The 20,270-nt window shown below is 39.5% G+C and overlaps 1 long non-coding RNA gene across 13 annotated transcripts in view; it reads right to left on the bottom strand.

The window, feature by feature from the left end:
- LOC123630843 overlaps positions 1–19,679 on the bottom strand; it is a 67,164-nt gene extending 47,485 nt beyond the window's left edge. For 5 of the 13 annotated variants that reach the window (XR_006732786.1, XR_006732784.1, XR_006732788.1 and 2 more), the window contains exons 1-4: positions 19,537–19,674; positions 7,519–7,595; positions 7,337–7,399; positions 5,286–5,364 (exon numbers count right to left, since the gene is read on the bottom strand). This is a non-coding gene — a long non-coding RNA (uncharacterized LOC123630843). Of the gene's footprint in view, positions 1–5,285; positions 5,365–7,336; positions 7,400–7,518; positions 7,596–19,536 lie in introns of all 13 variants that reach the window. The other 8 variants (XR_006732776.1, XR_006732783.1, XR_006732781.1 and 5 more) reach the window with 5 other exon arrangements.
- Between the last annotated feature and the right edge of the window lie 591 nt (positions 19,680–20,270).

Below are 20,270 nucleotides of genomic sequence, written 5' to 3'. Positions count from 1 at the left end.
TCTAGGTAAAGTCATAAATTAATACGTGGCAGGTACACATCCCTTTGGCCTGAAGAGGTGGGCCATCTGGAAGCAGCGGCTTGCAGGTTATAGGCAGCTGCGGCACTATTGGGGGAGGGTGAGCCTCAAAATTTTACTTTAGTTCGCAAGTCCCCCCTTTTGGCCAAGATATGTCAGAGAGATGGCATCTATGGCCAAACTTTTATGACCTTTAACTTTCACATCCACTTAATTTTTAATGACCATTGACATACTGAAGTTTACTTTCAAAGATCAGTGAATTAGACAAAATCATCTTTTCACAAAATACTTATATCTTATGATATTTTCATTAAAAAATTTTGTATGGAATTATTTTCCTTTCATCTACAAGTTTTAATTACACACATATACAGATGATCACGGCAACTCTTACAAAAACCTAAGAAGTTAAAGTAACTTTGAAGTGTTAGTCGCCCATTTTATTGGCATTCCTAAATACAAAGATAACAAGGTATAAGCTTTAAACTTATGTTTAACAACCAATGTTGTAGTCTTTTACCTTATAAATGATCCAAACATTTTATGAGTATCTCTTTTAAATTAACATAATGACTTCAAGATTTTAAAATATAGGAAAATTTTATTCGTTTGTATTTACCTACTTTATCTTATCTATTCATGTACCTTAGCAGTTTACGTAGATTCCAGCTATTCGTTTAAGTTACTTTTCTGTTTGCCATTTTTGTACCCTGTAAATTAGATCTGTAACATGGAACAGGGATTAAAATATCGTGTAAGTTACTGGCTTTTCAATGTTAAACTCGTAAATTTTACCGAGAAAAGCAAGTAAGTCCTTCAGTAAGACTTAGTCAGCAAATATGACATCACTTTTAAATGTTATAAACGTAGTAGACATTTTATAACATCCCATCAGTTCGTTAGATCCTTCCAAAACGTCACATCCCAAAATAGAATTTATTGACATCACAGGGATGAAAGTCTCTCTGGTCCCCAAAGTCGGGGAGCAAAGGCCCAAAAAGGTCCCCGTGAAGACCTGTTGAGAATTTACTGCTGAGAAGGTTACTAGGAAAAAGGAATAAAACTTATGCATGGACACCTTCAGAACGTACACTCAAAGGTGCAGGGGAAACTGCCCATTATTTATGTTGAAAGCATGGCCAGTGCAGTAGAAATGACTGGCCCAAAAGGGGGTGCGCTCACTCTAACAGGCCAAGTGGCAGAACCAGCAAGGCTTTTACATTTAGATTCTGCTTGGCCTCTCTCCAGTGTGCCTTCCTCCCTTCTGGGCCGCAGGGTGGCAAGGCCCTTTCTGGCATGGGGTTTTACAGTAAAACAAAGTAAGAACAAAGCAGGTCAGATAATTACTTCATGGCCATTTTACATAGACTAAGTTTGGGTTTTGAGGCTAGCTTTCAGAAAAACAGGGGTTCTGGGCTGTACAACCTGCCTTGGGTAGAGGGATTCTGGTTTTTATGGCTGGCTTCAGGGAGGGGTTGGTACAAGATGCAGGCAGACGAGGCAAGGTCAGAACATTTTTGCTCCTGAAGCCTTCGTTTTAAGTTAAGTTTTCTGAATCTGATATCAACATAAGATCACCTGAGTGTAGGCTCAGAGAGAGAGAGACAGAGAAAGGAAAAAAAAAAAAAACAACTCTAAGCGCCAGTCCTCAGCAACTCAAACAATGACACAAAAAAGTAGCATGCTTTCTCCGTGAGGATCAAGATTAAGGTGTCTGGAAACAATCTAAATGTTCTCAGAACAATTTTTTGGGGGGGGCTGTACACTTGAGTACACGCAATATTCATAAAGAGTAAGACTGTTTTCAGATTCTCTGGATTGTAATCATCATTCACTTTTCAGCTTAAAATAAATTACTACACAAAAATTAATAATTTACAAACATTTTCCCCAGGCACAAACTTTGTCACACCCACATAATGTACACATAACCTGCTCGCTTGTAAAGAGTGGGACAAAAATGGACGAGACGAAGGGAAAACTGAAGCTTTCACCTTAAGCTCTTCTAACCACAACTTCTAGGACAACTCTGAGTCCCTGACACTCCGGTTAACATTACATGACAGTGCGTTTAAAAACACCTCCTGTGTACCTCTCTATACACAGTGAATCAGTGGAGGTAAACTCTGTCTGCCTTTAGGGTTAAGAGACCAAAATGGAAATATTCTCATACCCCTTTGACCAATAACTGGCATCAGGATCTCCACGTAGCCTTTCCATTGTAAATGCCGTAAAGAATGAGTTATCTGGACATCAACAGAAAAACTTAGCAGGGTTTAGAGTAGCCAGAAAAGAAGAGAGAGAAATAGCTCAAGACACTTCAACTCTATAGGCGGTAGGTAGACCGTTTCAACTCTGAATTTTCCTGGATGTCATTTGCCCTTTCGTAAAAACTTGTGCACAAGCATTAGCTATAACCAGCTGGAGCCCTACCAACACCTGGCATGCCTTCCACTCTTTTCATTTCCAGAACTACTTATAGGTAGAGGTACCACACACCAACTGCGGTGCCCCATGGGGGTCATTCTCCCTTGTCTTTCCTCCATTTTAAAGGATGTCCCATTTTTTCTTTAAAAGAAGCAACCGAACTGTAACACGGGGTTGGGTGTTGTGGATCAGAGTGTGCTGCTTGTGGGTGGGGCTCCTCAAGGTCTCACCACTGAGTGAGTCGCTCCCACCCTCTTAGGTGTCTCAGGTTTCTCTCTCGGAGGTCTAGCACCTCCGAGAGGGCTCCAAACGCCGAGTGATCAGCTCTTATATGCGTTTCCTGGAAGAGCCTTCTTTTAATTAATGTGTGTGTGGGGGGGGTTCCCTATTGGGCCACTCGCGCCTCAGGGAATCGCCCCAGGCAACTCCCACCCGGGACCCCGGTCGCCCGGGTCTCCCAAGGCTGGGAGGAGTAAGGTTGCCCCTTCTCTTCGGAGCTGAGGAGCTCAGTCTCTCATTTATCTACCAACAAGACAGTTCAGTTTCCTCTTTCAAAAATGCACAGCAAAGCCAACTGAGATTAATTTTAGGATAAAAAGACAAGCGAGAAGACCCTTTAGGATGCACCTCCAAATCTAAGTTAGGATCCCAAACAACAATTCCTAGGAAAAGAACCGGCTCAGAGTAAACCAAGACCATCAACCAAAAACGGCGCTCGGGACGACCCACCAGTCCAACCAAAGAAGCTCCGAGTCCGAGGGCCCAAAGGGGCCGTGCCGGTACCCGGCGCCGCGTTCGGGGTGCTTCTTTGGTGTTCCTCAAGCAAATTAATCTGTCAAACTGAAAATACTGTAGAGTCAGAATTCAGTAACACAAAGCCAAATGCGGGCAGAAAACTGTCATGTGCAGAGAGGAGGAGGAGAATGAACACACAGAGATGCAGAGGCAAGAAACCATATTAACTGGTACATGAGAAGGGAGAGGAGAAGCCACAGTTCCCAAACCTTCTGTGTAGGTCCCCATGTAACCTAATTGTACTTTGTTTCCTTCCTTCCTACTGTGGAAGGAAACAAAAAATTCACCCTCCATGTGAAGTGTCACTGAGATGAGACGAAAAGAGTTTCCAGAAAGAAATGACTAATTTAAAGAGGCCAAGGAGTCACGAAGGCAGATGGGGAAAGACCATTGAAAACGTCACCAGTGACAATGGAAAGAGGAGTTCAAGTGAAATTGTAAAGACTGAGGACAGATTATTAGGACAAACGAGAGAAGCAACCAAAGAAATTGACATTGGATATAAATCACTTCATTGAGAAGTCTGGCAATAAGAACACAAGACAGATAAGGATAGTAACGTCAAAGGAATGCAAAGTCAAGTGAAAATCCTGTCGGGATAAAGAAGGGCTATGCCTGACTGAGAGTAGAGACAAAGGTCTGTGAATGGAAACGGTAATGCTATAGAAAAGGAATGTGATAACTCCAGGAATTAGGAAAGGATTGGAAAACAGACAAAGTTGAAAGAGATCCCTTTAATCTTACTAAGGAAAAAATTTAGATTCATTTATTCAACGAATATTTTTCTTTCATCCATTTATTAAAAAGGGATTTGCGCTGATCTGTAAATTCAAAGTAACTCCAGTAAAAATCCAAGTAAGATTTTTGTTGTAGATAGACAAGTTGAATTATAAAATTTATATAGCAAGACAAAACAGACTAGAACAGCCACAATTTTAAAAAATAATAAAGTTAGAGGACTCATTCCACCTGATTTCAAGAGTTACTATAAAGCTACAGTAATCAAGGCCATGTAGTATGGGTGGAAAAATAGATAGAGTTAAATGGAACTGTCACAGTCTAGAAATAGATCCACACAAATGGGGCAACTGATATTTGGCCAAGGTGCAAAGGTAATTCAATGGACATTAGACAGTCTTCTCAACAAATGACACTGGCACAATTCCATACGCAAAATAGAAACAAATACAAAGATTCAAAACCACCACAATTCAACCTCAAACAATTTATAAAAATTAACTCAAAACCTTTGTGACCTTGAATTATGCTAAGAGCTCTTAGCTACAACACTAAAAAGTTACAAAAGCAAAATTGATAGTTTATACTTTATGAAAATTAAAAACCCCTGCTAAGAAAGACACTGTTAAGATGAAAAGACAAGGCACAAGCTGAGAAAAATTATTTGCAAATCACATATCTATCTGATAAAGAATTCAAAAGTCAGTAAGAAAATAACTGAATAAAAATGAGGAATACTTGAACAGGAATGAAGTACTTACACACACAACAGCATGGATCAACGTCAAGTGCATTAAGCTAAGCAAAAGAAACCAGACTACTGGGGATACATAGTATGGTTTCATTGACATGACATTCTGAAATAGGTAAAATTTTAAGAATAGGAAATATATCAGAGCATGAGAGAATTTTCTGGAATGAGGAAACTGTTCTGTATCTTGATTATGGTGGAGGTTACTTGCCCGTATGCCTTCATCTAAAGTCATGGACACCAAAATGTGCATTTTACTACATGTACATTGAAAAGAAAGGTCTGTGGATGCCTACGGGATCCCAGGCATTTTGCTGAGAAGTGGAAAGAGTGAACAAAGCAAACTTCCATCATTTTCCACATCGTGTTTAAAATTTCAGTGAGGTAAAGATGAGGGCATAAAAAAATAAAGTGACTGCATTTTATGGTTTCAACAATTATGAGATAACGTTAGCTACAAAAAGTGATGAAAGTATAATAATTAGTCACTTATAGAGTAGCACTATTCAAGAATAAAGAATTAAAAAAAGACTGTAAAGCAGCAGTCCCCCACCTTTTTGGCATCATTCCTTTCACAGCCATCTTTACATCACTGTTTTTTTTTTTTTTTTTGGAAAGCAAGAGATGCATATCTAAAATACAAAAGCAGAAAACCAAAAGATTTTTCATTAATGACTTTAAATTACCTCAAACTTAATTTTGTAACCACTGGCTCAAATATAGTTTTCAAAATAATAAATGCTCTTATAAAGGATGATATACTAAGCTGGGCAGGGTGGCTCATGCCTGTAATCCTAGCACTCTGGGAGGCCAAGGTGGGTGGATCGTTCAAGGTCAGGAGTTCGAGACCAGCCTGAGCAAGAGCGAGACCTGTTTCTACTAAAAATAGAAAGAAATTATCTGCCCAACTAAAAATATATGTAGAAAAAATTAGCCAGGCATGGTGGCACACGCCTGTAATCCCAGCTACTCGGAAGGCTGAGGCAGTAGGATTGCTTAAGCCCAGGAGTTTGAGGTTGCTGTGAGCTAGACTGATTCCAGGGCACTCTAGCCCGGGCAACACAGTGAGACTCTGTCTCCCAAAAAAAAAAATGGTTGATATACTTAGCTTGAAATCAGGAAGAATGTTTATTTAGGATAAGTAAATAAAAACCAAATTAAAGATGACAAATAAAAGATAGTAAGCATTTCTCATGAATTATCTCCTATTAATTTTATATTAAAATTTAACATAAAACATTTGCAAAGCTGATGTATGATAAAGTTGCAGAGACTAGCAATCTGGGGACTATTTATACTAAAAAAATTAAAATTAATTCCTATGTTCAAACATAACCTCCAGATGACCCAAAGGCCTGCAATGTGAAAGTCAAAATTTAAAACATTTACCAGAATATTTAAGAGAATATCTTTATGGCCTTGTTGTGGGGAAATATGTAGACCAAAAAAAGAGCTAGAATATCTAATCAGAATTTTAGCCATATAATTGAGGCAGTCAAGCAAGAGCTATTCCTATAAAAGCACAGACCTAGACAGTGGCAGGATACATACCAAATCTAAAAAGTGGTTGTTTTCAAATGATGCGACTATGGATAATTTTTTATAACCTCCTTGTATTTTTGCATTTAATTGTATTTCCTAAATTTCCACACAGTATGTATAATAATTAAGAAAAAAAAACCCACAGTTTGTTTTAAGGATTCAACAAGATATTGAAAGAATCTTTCACATCAGGTAATACTAGAATTATAATACTACTTTACTATAATGAAATGTATTAATACCACATTAATGAGTAAAATTTAAAAAGCACATACTCTTAGGTGACTCCATTAAATAAAATTAAACACCTATTTTTTAACAAATTTCAACCCCAACTACAAACAGGATTCTCTTAATTGATAAAGATTTTCATATTTGAAATGAACAGCCAGCACTTTTTATCAGAAGATAGTAAAGGTATTTCCATCACCACTGTGATTTGAATGATCTGAGAATGTCACAAAATAGAAAGTACCAATGTATATATTGGAAGAGATTATATATAGATGATGTAGCTATCTACCTAAAAAGTATAAAAGTGTCATCTAAAAAGCAATTAAAATTAGAAATAATAGAATACAATTTTCTGCGCATCTACTATGTGCTAGGCTTTACTCCTAGTGCTTTACATACTTAACTCATAGTTTCACAACAACGCTATGACAGTACTATTAACCTCACTTTATAGACAAAGAGGAGGCTGAGGTACAAAAAGATTAAGTAAATTGCCCAAATTTATTCATAAAGTTGCTAACAGACCTGGGAATTGAGCCAAAGTTATCTATTTCTGGAGCCCATTCTCCTTAACTAAGGCACTCTAATGACAAGCTACAAAGTATAATCAAAGAAAGATCTGATTAAGAACAGCACAAACTAATGACTGCAGCTATTTGTCTATAATGACTGCAACTATTTGTCTACGTGTCCCCCTATACTAGCCTGGGACACTCCTGTGGGAATGGCCTTTGACTTTATCACCACTGTGGCTGATGTCTGCTACAGAACCTCTAGTGAACAGCAGGCACACAGTAATGCACATTTGACTGAATTTGGGAAACACACCTGTAATTAGTAGAAGAATCATAAATTGAAATTTCAGAAACTTGGTATTTCTGGAAATGAGACCTTCAATCAGCATAAAAAAAGAGAAATAACTTTGTGAAAAGTAGAAACACAACAAATGATCATAATATGAACAATTAACAAACTTAAAAATGAAGTTCAAAAAAGAAATCTTGGCATACCTCAGATACCGAAGGACAGAGACCACCAATATGTACCAAATAACCTTTATCTCTTCGTAAGGGTTCGGCATTCATTTCTGCTTGTAGAAAAACACAATATACCACAGAAATGATCATTATTGTATTGAGAAGTTTAAGAGAAAATGAAAAATTGCTAAATATTTCATGGTTTCTTTTTACTATCACAAAGCTTATTATAAAGTTATCAGCAAATATCAGCAAGACCAGACTAAAGACCAAAAGCCTGGAGTACAGTGCTAAGATTTCTGGGCCTTAATCATATCTTAAAAAATAAATGGGTTGGATTAGTTAATATTAAGTCTCTCATAGCTCAAATGAATAAATTACATCTAAAAGGAGTAATCAGTTACACCTGTCCCTTGGTATCCCTGGGGGACTGGTTCTAGGACTCCCTGCAGATACCAAGATCTGAGGATGCTCAAATCCCTTATATAAAATCGCATAGTATTTGCATATAATCCACACCCATCTTCCTGTATACTTTAAATCATCTCTAGATTATTTATACTACCTAATACAATGTAAATTCTATGTAAATAATTGTTATGCTGCATTGTTTAGCAAATAATGACAAGAAAGTTGGTTGAATCCATGACTACAGAACCCATGGGCTGACTGTACATCACGACTAAAAAAGTCTGTCATTTGTCCTTGGTTCAGAGAAGTGCTATGAGAACACTGGATGTACACAGGATCTTAACTCCTTAGTGTCAGCACTGGCTAGAGCTAGTGGTTTCAGAGACCTCTTTACACACATTCCTTTGCTGGGGAAATAGCGCACCAAGAAAACCTTTCAATCAGACAAATATCAACAGCAGGTATTATATAGCTTGTGATAATGTTAAGAGCACATACAAAAAAGAGACAAATAACTTGAGTTAGTATGATTTTGGAAACCACAAATACGAGGATTATAGATAATTTTTTTCTTGCTTGACAAAAAAAATTGAAAATTCTTAGACTGCAATCTCATAGTCAATATTGTGAAGGGAACCTGGTCTGAAATCAAAAAAGATTCAGTAAATTGAGATTTGATGGCCGGGCGCGGTGGCTCACGCCTGTAATCCTAGCACTCTGGGAGGCCAAGGAGGGCAGATTGTTTGAGCTCAGGAGTTTGAGAGCAGCCTGAGGAAGAGAAAGACCCCGTCTCTACTAAAAACAGAAAGAAATGACTTGGACAGCTAAAAATCTATATAGAAAAAAATTAGCCGGGCATGGTGGCACATGCCTGTAGTCCCAGCTATTCGGGAGGCTGAGGCAGAAGGATTGCTTGAGCCCAGGAGTTTGAGGTTGCTGTGAGGTAGGCTGACACCACGGCACTCACTCTAGGCTGGGCAACAGAGTAAGACACTGTCTCAAAAAAAAAAAAAAACATATCCACACAAAAAAACCCGTACATGAATTTTCATAGCAGCGTTGTTCATCATAGTTGTTTGGGTTCACTCACTCACTATCTATTCATTAGTGAATACATAAGTCAAATGTTGTATATCCTACAATGGAATAATATTTAGCCATAAAAGAGAATGATGTACTATTGATATACACTGTCCAGATCACACTTGAAACATTATGCAAAATGAAAAAAAGCCAGTTGGCCACACAGCATATAATTCCATTTATATCACATGTCCAAAGAGGCGAATCTAGAAAGATGAAATATGTTAGTGGTTGCCAGGGACTGAGGAGAGGGAAGAACGGGGAACGACTACTAATTTCTTTTTTTTTGGGGGGGGGGTGATGAAAATATTGTAAAATTAGATAGTGGCAAGGGCTGTATAACTCTGACTTATGTACTTTAAAAAGGTGTTTATGTTATGTGAATAATCTCAATAAGGCTGTTACAGTAAAAAAATTATTTCTCCCCTCACTCCCGCAAAACAGAAAAATTGGTTACTTAGGATGTACTCGCAGAAGTACTAAGTTCTGCTCTGTGACATTGCCAAAGTGCTTCTGCAACAGGTTCCACAGATTTGTACTCCCTCCAGCACTGCATTTAGCACCTGTGTCACTGTGCGCACGTCTGAATCAGCACCATCTCTTAAATCTGATAAAAAAAATTTTATTATTGGTTAAACACTTTCTTCTCCTATTTTCATCATATATTTCTTTTCAAAGGGTCAGTTCTTAGCCTTTAAAATTTACCATCTTTATGCATACAGCACAAATGCTTCAATTTCTCAGGAAATGTAGAAATAGTTACTTTCTTGCCATTTTGGTCAGCAATAATTAACTCATCCCAATGGGTTCCATTTCAGCTTTTAACAATAAAACCTGACTTGAAGTCAAATATTTTGAACAGTTATAAGAACCACTCTGCTTCTCAGACAGGGAAATTAAGAGGGTCACTACAATATGAGTCCACCTGGGTTATGTCTATTTCCAGTTTCCTGGCTGCAATTCACTTTCAAGTGAAATGTCCAAGTGGCTCCCAAGATATTTTAAAACCATAAGGTGTAGCAGAAAGGAAATGAAACATTTATCGGCGTCTTCTACAAGCCAAGTGCTTTATGTGTATTACTTCATTTAATCTTAATAAGCCTATTACCCTCACTTAAATGAAAAGAAAAATAAAAATCACCACGGGTAAGAACTTGCCATGCAGCAAATATGTGCCAGAGTTAGGGACCAAACTGAGGTGTGTCTAACTCCAAAGTCCATATTCTTTCTGCCACTGTACAGCACTTCCCAAGCTTACTGACTCTGAAAAATCAGAAAAGACTTCAAATGTGAGTTCTGCCACTTACTGTGTGACTAGTTTCTAAGCTTCTTTAGAACAGTTTACAAAAACAAAATAAATGTAAAAAGAGGAGGCTAAAAACTCACTGTGGAATGAAACTTTTTAAAAAATAACACTTTTTTAAAACAGCAAAGTGTATGGAATAATTCTAAACACTTTTCTCGAATTTATCTCAAGATTCACTTTACCTTCCAACAAACAGAGACACCTGCATATCCATTCACAAACATATAATGTGGATGAAAAACATTTTTTAGTGACTACACTGCCAGTCTCTAAACAAGAAATACATCATTTCTCAGTAAAAAAGTCCACATTGACTACACTGCTTTTTATTTTTCTTTACCATGTGAGAAGTGCTTTCCGCAACACATGCACCGTCCAGGATGTAGCACTGCGGGGTAAGAGAAATGGCTACTGAACAGAAAAGGACTACAAGAGCTTGCGAGCAAGCAGTAATACAACACAGAAAATGACATAGCTAAAAACAAGGCAAAACATCAACAGCCTACTTCTACACTAGGTAACAGGTACCTTTCCTGTGGCAAAGGAAAAAACATTTAAATTATAAAACCCTTAAAGGATATTTGATTGGCTTTAAAAATTGCTACTTTAGGCCCAGCACAGTGGCTGGCGCCTGTAAGCCTAGCACTCTGGGAGGCCGAACGGGGAGGATCCCTTCAGCTCAGGAGTTCAAGACCAGCTTGAGCAAGAGTGAGACCTCTTCTCTACCACAAACAGAAAAAATTAGCCGGGCATGATGGCGCATGCCTGTAGTCCCAACTACTTGGGAGGCTGCGGCAGGAGGATCACTTGAGCCAACAAGTAGGAGGTTGCAGAGAGATATGAGGACTCCACCAGCACTCTAGCCCCAGCAACTGAGTAAGAGCTGTCTCAAAAAAAAAAAATTGCTGGCCGGGCACGGTGGCTCATACCTGTAATCCTAGCACTCTGGGAGGCTGAGGCGCACGGATCGTTTGAGCTCAGGAGTTCGAGACCAGCCTGAGCAAGAGCAAGACCCCGTCTCTACTAAACATAGAAAGAACTTATACGGACAGCTAAAAATATATATAGAAAAATTAGCCGAGCATGGTGGTGCATGCCTGTAGTCCCAGCTACTCAGGAGGCTGAGGCAGGAGGATTGCCTGAGCCCAGGAGTCTGAGGTTGCTGTGAGCAAGGTTGACACCACGGCACTCTAGCCCAGGCAACAGAGTAAGACTCTGTCTCAAGAAAAAAAAAAAATTGCTACCTTAAGACCTAAACAATTACTTGACAAGATTGGGACTGGTAATTTCCAAGAATGCAATACACCAATACACATCAGCAATTCTTCCACAAGAATTTTCACAGTCATAAAACAAAAGTCAAATCAAACATTAACATAAGAATTCTTACATGCTAAATTTTCTTTTTCTAAAAACTCCCTCACTCTGACACATAGAAAGGGTAGCAATATCTAATAAAACTGTCATACTACACATAGATGAAGGATGTCAAAAAAATACATTTTTCTTCTAGAAGTTTTTAATATTAAGACATCAGTAGGACTTGGGCAGTCTAAAAAATATGAACATATTTACAGGCCCATATTTCACCACACGGCTATTTAAAATAATTCTACTTTACATAGAGTCAGGAATGGTTTTTGTTAGCTAGTATAAAACAATCAGGCTATTGTACAATGGTGAGAGAGCTCCTAAGAAAAAAATTACTGCTTAAGTAATTCTTGTCTCCAGTTGACTCTGCCACATTCTGCTCTCTATAAACACCATTGTTTTTAATCACAACTTTACTGACAGCTTTACCCTTGTCAAACAAAATTTTCACTTTCCAATAAGACCCTTTCAAACTGAAGTAATAAAAAGCAATGCTTATATGATCATAACATTTGCTAAGGCAAAATGTTATAGAATAGTATGTATAATAAGATCCTACTTTTGTGAAAAAGCATATATTCACTGATTTATCTGTAAGAACACTCAGCAAAATATTACCAGCGGTTGGTTATCTTGCGGTGGTAGGCGTAAAGGTTTCTTCTTTACCTTATATGTACTTTCTGATGCTCTATATTAAACACTTTTTTTCATATGCACATAAGAGAACAATTTGAGTTAAAGGATAGAAAACGTGGGTGTCATATTTTATAATAATTCAATACCACCAGTTCAAATCCACTTATTCAGAATTAACATAAAGCAAATGTTGCTCAAGAAATACCAATAAATTCCCCTGAGCCAACAAAGTTCAATTTTCAAACAATAAACTTCCTCAGATAAGAAAATGATGCCTGTAATTTCATGTCTCTTTACTGGAGAGCTGGGGGGAGGGTTGGAAATGGGCTGGAATGTCCAGGTAACCACAGGAAAGATAACAGGAAAAAACTCGAGAAACAAGACAAAATCATTTCATTGATTTAGTGACATTTATTTGTAGAAGAAATCATGGAGTAGCAAAAGTAAATGATCAGAAAATGTAAGCAAGCGCTTCAAGAGTAATAATGGGCAAAAGAAGAAAAAAGCCAGAAAAAAAAAAAAAAAACAAAGAATTGAACTCGGACATATTTATGTAAATCATGCTGGGGGGAAAAAAAGGGTAGATAATGCCGTATCACTAACTGAATCGGATCTGCTTTCTTGACTAGAAAAGGAACACCTTTCAAAAGGCTTAGTTACTGCTCAGTAGCAAAACCAAGAACATTCTCAGAGGAATCTGAAGATCTTTCGTGCCTGCTTTGGAATAAGCTAAACTATTAGATATACAGTTAAATAACATACAAACATATAAATAGCTAATTTTATGCATTAAATGAATTTCAACTAATCATCAGATGTGAAGGGAACATAATTTTGAAAAAGAAAGAAAGTAAAGCACTGAGGTAATTTCACTAACTCCTATGAAGAAATTATCTTTAAACCAAACCAACTAACTACTAGGTTAAAACATAAGACATTGCCAATATTCAAGCAAAAACCAGCAATTTCACATGGGCCCACCCAGTGGTCTCCTGATAAATACTGAACCACCACCTCTTTTGAAAGACAGAGCCCTGATCTGCAGCTTTTGCCCACTCCCGTGTTGTAACTGTCCCCCCACGGCCAGTCCAAGCTGCAGACGAGGCACCGGGCGCGGACTCGGAGCGAGAGGCACAGGCACCCACCGACGCCAGCACCACTGGCTCCACGGGACACGCTGAGGACCAGAGCAGGTCCCAGACTGTCTCACCCTTTTCTAAAACCAGGCTTTTGTCTGACTGATCCAGTTTCTGTCTTCCCCAGGTCAGAAGAAATGTGCTGTTGACAGTTTAAAATACTAGTACACTAAAATCATTCATAACAGAACAGCTGAGACTGGTACCCGGTTTCATCCATTCAACACTTCACTGCACACCTGTTTAGTGCCAGGTAGCGTTCTGGGCATTGTGGACAGCAGGGAACAAGACAAAGGAGGTCCCTGCTCTCATAAGAAATATACATGAAAATACATAATTTCAAGGACTGAGAAATGCCATGAAGAAATTAAAACAGTAATGGGGAAGCTATTTTAAACGGAGTGGTGACTTAGGTGATATTTAAGCTGAGACCTTAAAGTTAAGGGGCCAGGCTCAAGATCTGGGAAAGACCATTCAGACAAAGGAAACAACTAGTGTAAAAGTCCTAAGGCAAGACCAAGCATGGCATGTTTGAGAAATTGAACAGACTAACTTGGATAGAGTGTAATGAGCAAAGGTGAGATTGTCTGAGAGGTTGTCAGAGGCAGGAAGATCTCCTGAGCCCAAGAATTCAAGACCAGCCTGGGCAACACAGCAAGACCCCATCTCTAAAAAAAAAAAAAAAAAAAAATTCTGCTCAGCTGGGCACGGTGGTACACGCCTGTAGTCCCAGCTACTCAAGAGGCAATGGCAGGAGATTGCCAATGTAAAAACCTCCAATAGAAGTCTCATAGTTTTAGGGAGGGATTTTCAGTGTACAAAAATGTATTGGTATACCTGTCCTCTTGGTACTGTACTGCCTATTTAGTCCCCCTTAAAAAAGGAGAGGAATATAAGTACATCTATTGTTCTGCATGGCAAATTAGTAGCTAGTTACAACAATCCCAGGAGTTATGATCACACCACTACACTCCAGCCTTGGGAACAGAGCAAAACTATGTCTCTTTAAAAAAAAAAAAAAAAAAAACCTGTGACTACAGCTGAAATAAACTTAGTGGTAGGACTACACACCAGCTCAGAAATAAGGATCTTACTAACCCAAGATGGTTACTTCATATGTGAAATGCTAACATATAAATTCAAGTACATCAATGTTGAATTCTAATGAAGATGACCTAATTAGTCTATAAAATAAATTCACTATGTTGTTCAGGCTAAGATTATTTCAAAACCATAGGCAAACACTTCTAGTGTATCATCCAAAATCATTTTATTTGGTATGTAAATAGACTTTTTAAGAATTATAAAGGTCATGTTTATTTTAAAGTGAAAGAAAAATATAACACCAAATCCGATTTTTGTTCAAATTAGTGCTCAGGAGTTAAAGTAAAATATCAGCGTATCAGTCTAAATTACATGTTCATATTACAAAAACTGTAAAGAAATACACACATATACACCCACACTCCCTATAGCCATGAAAACCAAGTCCACATTATGGCCGCATAAAAGTCCCCCAAGTCAATAAACACAAATTTTTGCATATTACACAAAAATAGGAAACTGTGGAGACTGGTTTAAGGAGAATTTATACTTGCACATAAAATTATTTATTCATTCAGGAACTACTGAGCTACTCATTTCAACAATTTATCTAAAAGATTTTTTTTTTAATCAACCAACAGGAAATGAGACCTACAGCTCAGGGAAAAAGGGTAAAAGAAAAAAATCTTGTCTTAGCAGAAGGAAATACTAAAAATCTGCATATCATTAATTCCCCTTGCACTCTCATTTCCCAACTAAATATCAGTTAAACTGCATTTTTAGACTATGCATTTAAGTCTGTACAAGCATTTTTCTTTTTTTTCATTTAAGAGCACAAATAAGTATATGCATTTAATGCTACTCAATAAACTTGTGATTATTGTAGCTAGCTGCTAGTTTACCGTGCAAAACAATAAATGTACTTATATTCCTCTTCTTTTTTAAGGGGGGACTAAATAGGCGGTACAGTACCAAGAGGACAGGCATACCAATACATTTTTGTACACTGAAAATCTCTCCCTAAAACTATGAGACTTCTATTGGAGGTTTCTACAAAAAAAATAAAAACTGCTAAGAATACCATTAGGCTTTCTCAGTAATTTCTCCTTTTCTTTAACAAAAAGAATTGAGCAAAACACAGAAGAACAATGAAGTTTTGGCTTCTGATCTCACCTGAGCCTACATCCCTGATAAAAAGAAGGGTATCATATAGTCCAACTTGAAGTGTCTAGTCCATGAAAATCACTAACACTCAGAACTCAAGAAATGGAACTTAAAAGAAATACGGGGCAAGCAAAAAATACATTTTTTACACGTTGTCACCCTGTTTCCAAACCAGGTTTTCCTCTTCTTTATTTCATTTGCCTTAGCTCTCTTCATTCCTTTCCCATCTCCTCTGTTCCTTACCATTTCACTGTGTATTTTCACTTCCCATACACAAAAATTGAGTTAAAACTTACTTTATATTCTTGTATCTAAATTTGTTTCTACTTAATTCTTACAGGACTATACAGTTTTAGGTGAAGTTCAAATACTTTTGTTACAGAAACATGCATATAGGCTGTAACCAGAATCAGGAGTAACCAGACAAGCAGCCATTCATTCAGGAACTGTGAGTGCCCATCAAGAGGCCACGGTCCTGGGGACTCTGCAGTGAATAAAACAATGCTCTATCCCTGAGGGCATGAAAGCAAGCCTCCGCTTGGCAGGTTCAAGAAACCTGGAGGATGCCTGGGGACCAGAGTATAGGAAGCCAAGTAGAAACCTGATTGTGTAGGACACAAAACCAGAAAGGCAGGAGGTATAGATCAACAGAGGCTCTTATAGGCACAGTAAATATTCTGGCTTTTACTCTCAAGGATATAGAAAGCCACTGAACGGTTTGAACACAAGAGTAAAATAATCAGACTTTCATGTTAAAAGGATCACCCTGGTTGCTGGGTTGAGAATAGAAAAGTACAGAAGCAGTGGGGAGACTAGTGACTATGAAAATAACACAAACAAGAGATTATGGTTGCTTACAGGGGTGGCAGCAAATTGTGGTTCCATTTATAGTTATGGCAGCATTTACAGTACACAAAGAATGTACTTTCATGACAATTATTTGAATTAGACATGGGAGTATCAGAAGGAAAGCAGTCAAGATGTCTATGAGGTTTGGGGCCAGAGATACTGCAAGAGCGAGTGGACATTTAAAAGATGAGGAAGAATGGAATGGAAACTATTATTGGAGGGGGTGGGAGAGAAGAAGGAGGCGATGAGTTGTTCAGTTGTGACATGTTAAATTTGGGATCTAGATGTCTAGTTAAATTAGACATCTAGCTGAAAATGTTGAGTACACAGACAAACATACAAGTCTGGAGATTAGGAAAGAAATTCAGACTAAAGATAAAATTTTTAGTTAGAAATATATAATTCTAGCTAGATGAGATCAAAAGGGACTAAATATAAATACAGAAGAGGTCTAAATATATATACCTGGAACACTGCCTCATTTTTTAGAAGTTGGAGTGATGAAAAGGAACCAGCAAAAGAAACTGAAAATAAGCAGTAATATCACAGAAGCAAAGGGAAGAAGGTTTCAAAGAAGAGAACATTATCAACCACATCAAATGCTGTTATTGCTGCTATATTCACTGACATTAGAATTCACCAAAGAGGTCACTAGTAACCTCAAAAAAGAGCTGCTATGGTAGAATGGAAGAGAAAAAAAACCTCACTGTAGTGGATCCAAGAGAGAGAGGGAGTACTGAAGACCACAAATGTCAACTTTTCTGGAGAGTAGTAACTAAAGAAAGATGTGAACAAGGTTTTTTAAAGATGGGAGATAGCAGTATCTATATGCTGCATATATTATCTATACGCTGACAGAAATGATCCAGCAACTATTATAAGCATTGACAAGTCAAAAGGGTCCACCAAAATTCAAAAGCTAACTGCAAAAAAAATAGTAATCTACATTATTTTGTAAAGATCAAGATTGGCTTTGGAGGGCATTAACTCAGACTTCTGAAGAGGCCAAATATTGTTTTTAAACATATATAAATAAAATAATAATAGGCAATGCAACCTTAGAATAAATGCAATACTAAAAATTTCATCGTCTTTTTAATAAGCAGTTCTATCAGTTGTAAAACTATAGATGAAGTCCATATATGGAACCACAAATTATTACTAATAATCCTTCTAATTTCAGCATTATCAAGTTAATCCTGTGTTTGTAAATAGTAAAGAAAAGGACAAAATAAAATTCCTGAAATGGTGCTTTAATTAAAAATGTTCCTTATGGAAAAGAAATCCAATGTTTATCATCACTGATTTTTAAACACAGAAAATATTGTTGTTGCAAAGATTATTTACAGAACACAGAACCAGAAGTACAAGACCTTTCAATAAATATGCTATCCTAAAATCTTCTTGTAAGACAGAGATAATAAAAACACCAGTTTGTTAAATCTCTTCCTCCCTTCTTTTTAAAATGTAGATAGATTTTACTAAACAGACAATAGGAAAGTGTAACCCAATGATCTTAGCCCTTTTAAGTTACTTATTAACTTTTAAATAGACTGTTAGGAATTTACAGTTCCTGCAGTTCACCTGCCATCTTTCCCAACCTAAAGCAGGCACTAGGCGTTTAAGACAGCCTCCACTTGCAACATCGATTATAAGAACTTTATGCTCGTTTTAAAAAAGGATTATTGTGAGTTTTGTTCATCCCCAGAAACAGCACTCAACACAGATCTCAGCACATAATAGATGTTTAATGAATATCTGTTGAGTAAATGGTAATGTTTAATTGTATTAGTGCAACATTAGGTTTTTTTTTTTTCTCTCCTTCAATTTACAGTTCTCCCTTGTAGAAAAAGAAACTCAAGACCATAGCAGTCCCTCAAGAACACATAAACAACTTTACTCACAATGAAAAATAAAGCCGGGTCTCAAAATACAATCCCAGCGCCTCTTTATGTTCTCCATTATTTTTAAAGAAAATGAGATATAAAGCCTGTTTTTAAGAAATAGATAATGTATACCAACTTTTCTCAAAATAAAAAATTCACATTTCAAACTTATTTTCTATGTTAGTAGCACTGAGAGTAACAACTGATTTTCCAAAGTATGCATATATTGGGTAAAAATCAAAAACAAGCATATAAACAAAACTACATGTTTTTTGCCAACGTTTTTTCCTTAATCTTAGGCAAAAGGGTATGTGCCTAAATTTTACTAAACGTGAGACCCGCTTTGTCTGATGTTTCCAGATTCCTTCGTTCAACAAATATTTTAAGGAGCATCTACTGTATTCCAAGCCCTTTAACGTTTAAATTTTTTAAGCTGCACACCACCACCAAATTCCTCTACGAAGCCTCATCATTTAAAATAATTGCAAGGTAATAAGGAATCTCAACACTGTTTATTGCACATATTTAAGTCAGTGGATTGGGGCGCTTTTTCAGCTGTTAAAGCGGCAGGGCGAGCCGCTACCCACCACACCCGGGACCAAAGTCACAACCCGCAGCCACAGCCGGTGAAACCACCTGGGGGAGTCACCCGAGCTCCTCCTACGAGGCGGCGGGACTTTCGCTCCGAGCCCAGCGAGCTCCGCGGCGGGACCCGCAGGCGGGACGCGCCGGGCGCCTCTGGCGACAGTCAGGGCTCCGGAGCCCGGGTCCCCGCCCCGCCAACCCGCACCTGGAGACCCCGGGTGTCCCCGCCAGCCCCTCGCGCCACCCTCGCGACCGCCAGACCCGCCAAGTAGGGGAGGGGTCCGCATTCCCGTGTCCCCGCGGCGGGCGCTCAGCCACCTCAGTGCCCGCCTGCCTGAATTCCGAGCTGCGCTCGCGTCCGTTCCTCAGAGAGAATGCACGAAACCCAAAGGGCGGTCCTCGGGGAGGAGACCTCGCCCAAACCTGGAAACGGAGCCGCAGGCGCAGCCCGCAGCCCGCAGCCCGCGGCTGGCAGGGCCGGGCCCCCTCACCGCGGAGCCCTCAGGGACCGGGGTTCGGGGCTTCAGGCCGCCGCGCAAGGGCCCGAGAGGGCGAGGCGCGGGGCCGGCGCTGCACTCACCGTCGCCTTTGTCTCGGCCGCCCGCTCCGGCAGCCCCGCTCTCCGGACGGCTCCGAGGCTCCTGTCGCCCCCACGCCCGCAGCTGCGCTCCAGGCGCGCTCACCGCTTCCGCTTCCCGGCTCCCTTCGCCCCGCCCAGACTCGTGCGCGGGCGCAGCCAGAGGCGACGCACGTTCGGAGACTGCCGGGAGGGCGGGGCTTCGTGACGCAACCGCCGCGGCCGCCATGACGGCCCCGCCCCGGCCAGGACCCACCCGGGCCGGGCCCCGCCTCGCGTTGGGCTGCGGCGGCTCCCCCACCTCCGCAACGCCGCCCGCCGGCAGCAGGGGGTGGAGCCTGGGCGGGAGCGCGCGGGAGCCTCTTCCCCGCCTGGCCTGCAGGCGACTGCGGATGGCGTCTGCGCACGGTGTGGGCCGCGGCCGTACCCTGACGAGGAAGCGGGGTGCCGGGCTGGCGGGGGGCGAGGTGTCTGTCGGTGGCAGGTGAGACCTCAAGGTCCTGAAACCCTCCGACCACTGTTTTTTTCAATGTATCAGTCAGAATCGTTTTGTCATTCACTGGCTTCAGGCCAAACACATCCAGCTGCGTTTTTTTTTTTTTTGAAACAGTGTGTCGCTTTGTTGCCCAGGCTACAGTGAGTGCCGTGGCGTCAGCCTAGCTCACAGCAACCTCACACTCCTGGGCTTAAGCGATCCTCCTGCCTCAGCCTCCTGAGTAGCTGGGACTACAGGCATG

Source organism: Lemur catta, chromosome 1 (assembly GCF_020740605.2).
Source record: "Lemur catta isolate mLemCat1 chromosome 1, mLemCat1.pri, whole genome shotgun sequence".
Classification (NCBI taxonomy): domain Eukaryota; kingdom Metazoa; phylum Chordata; class Mammalia; order Primates; family Lemuridae; genus Lemur; species Lemur catta.
This window is presented reverse-complemented; position numbering and strand designations above follow the sequence as displayed.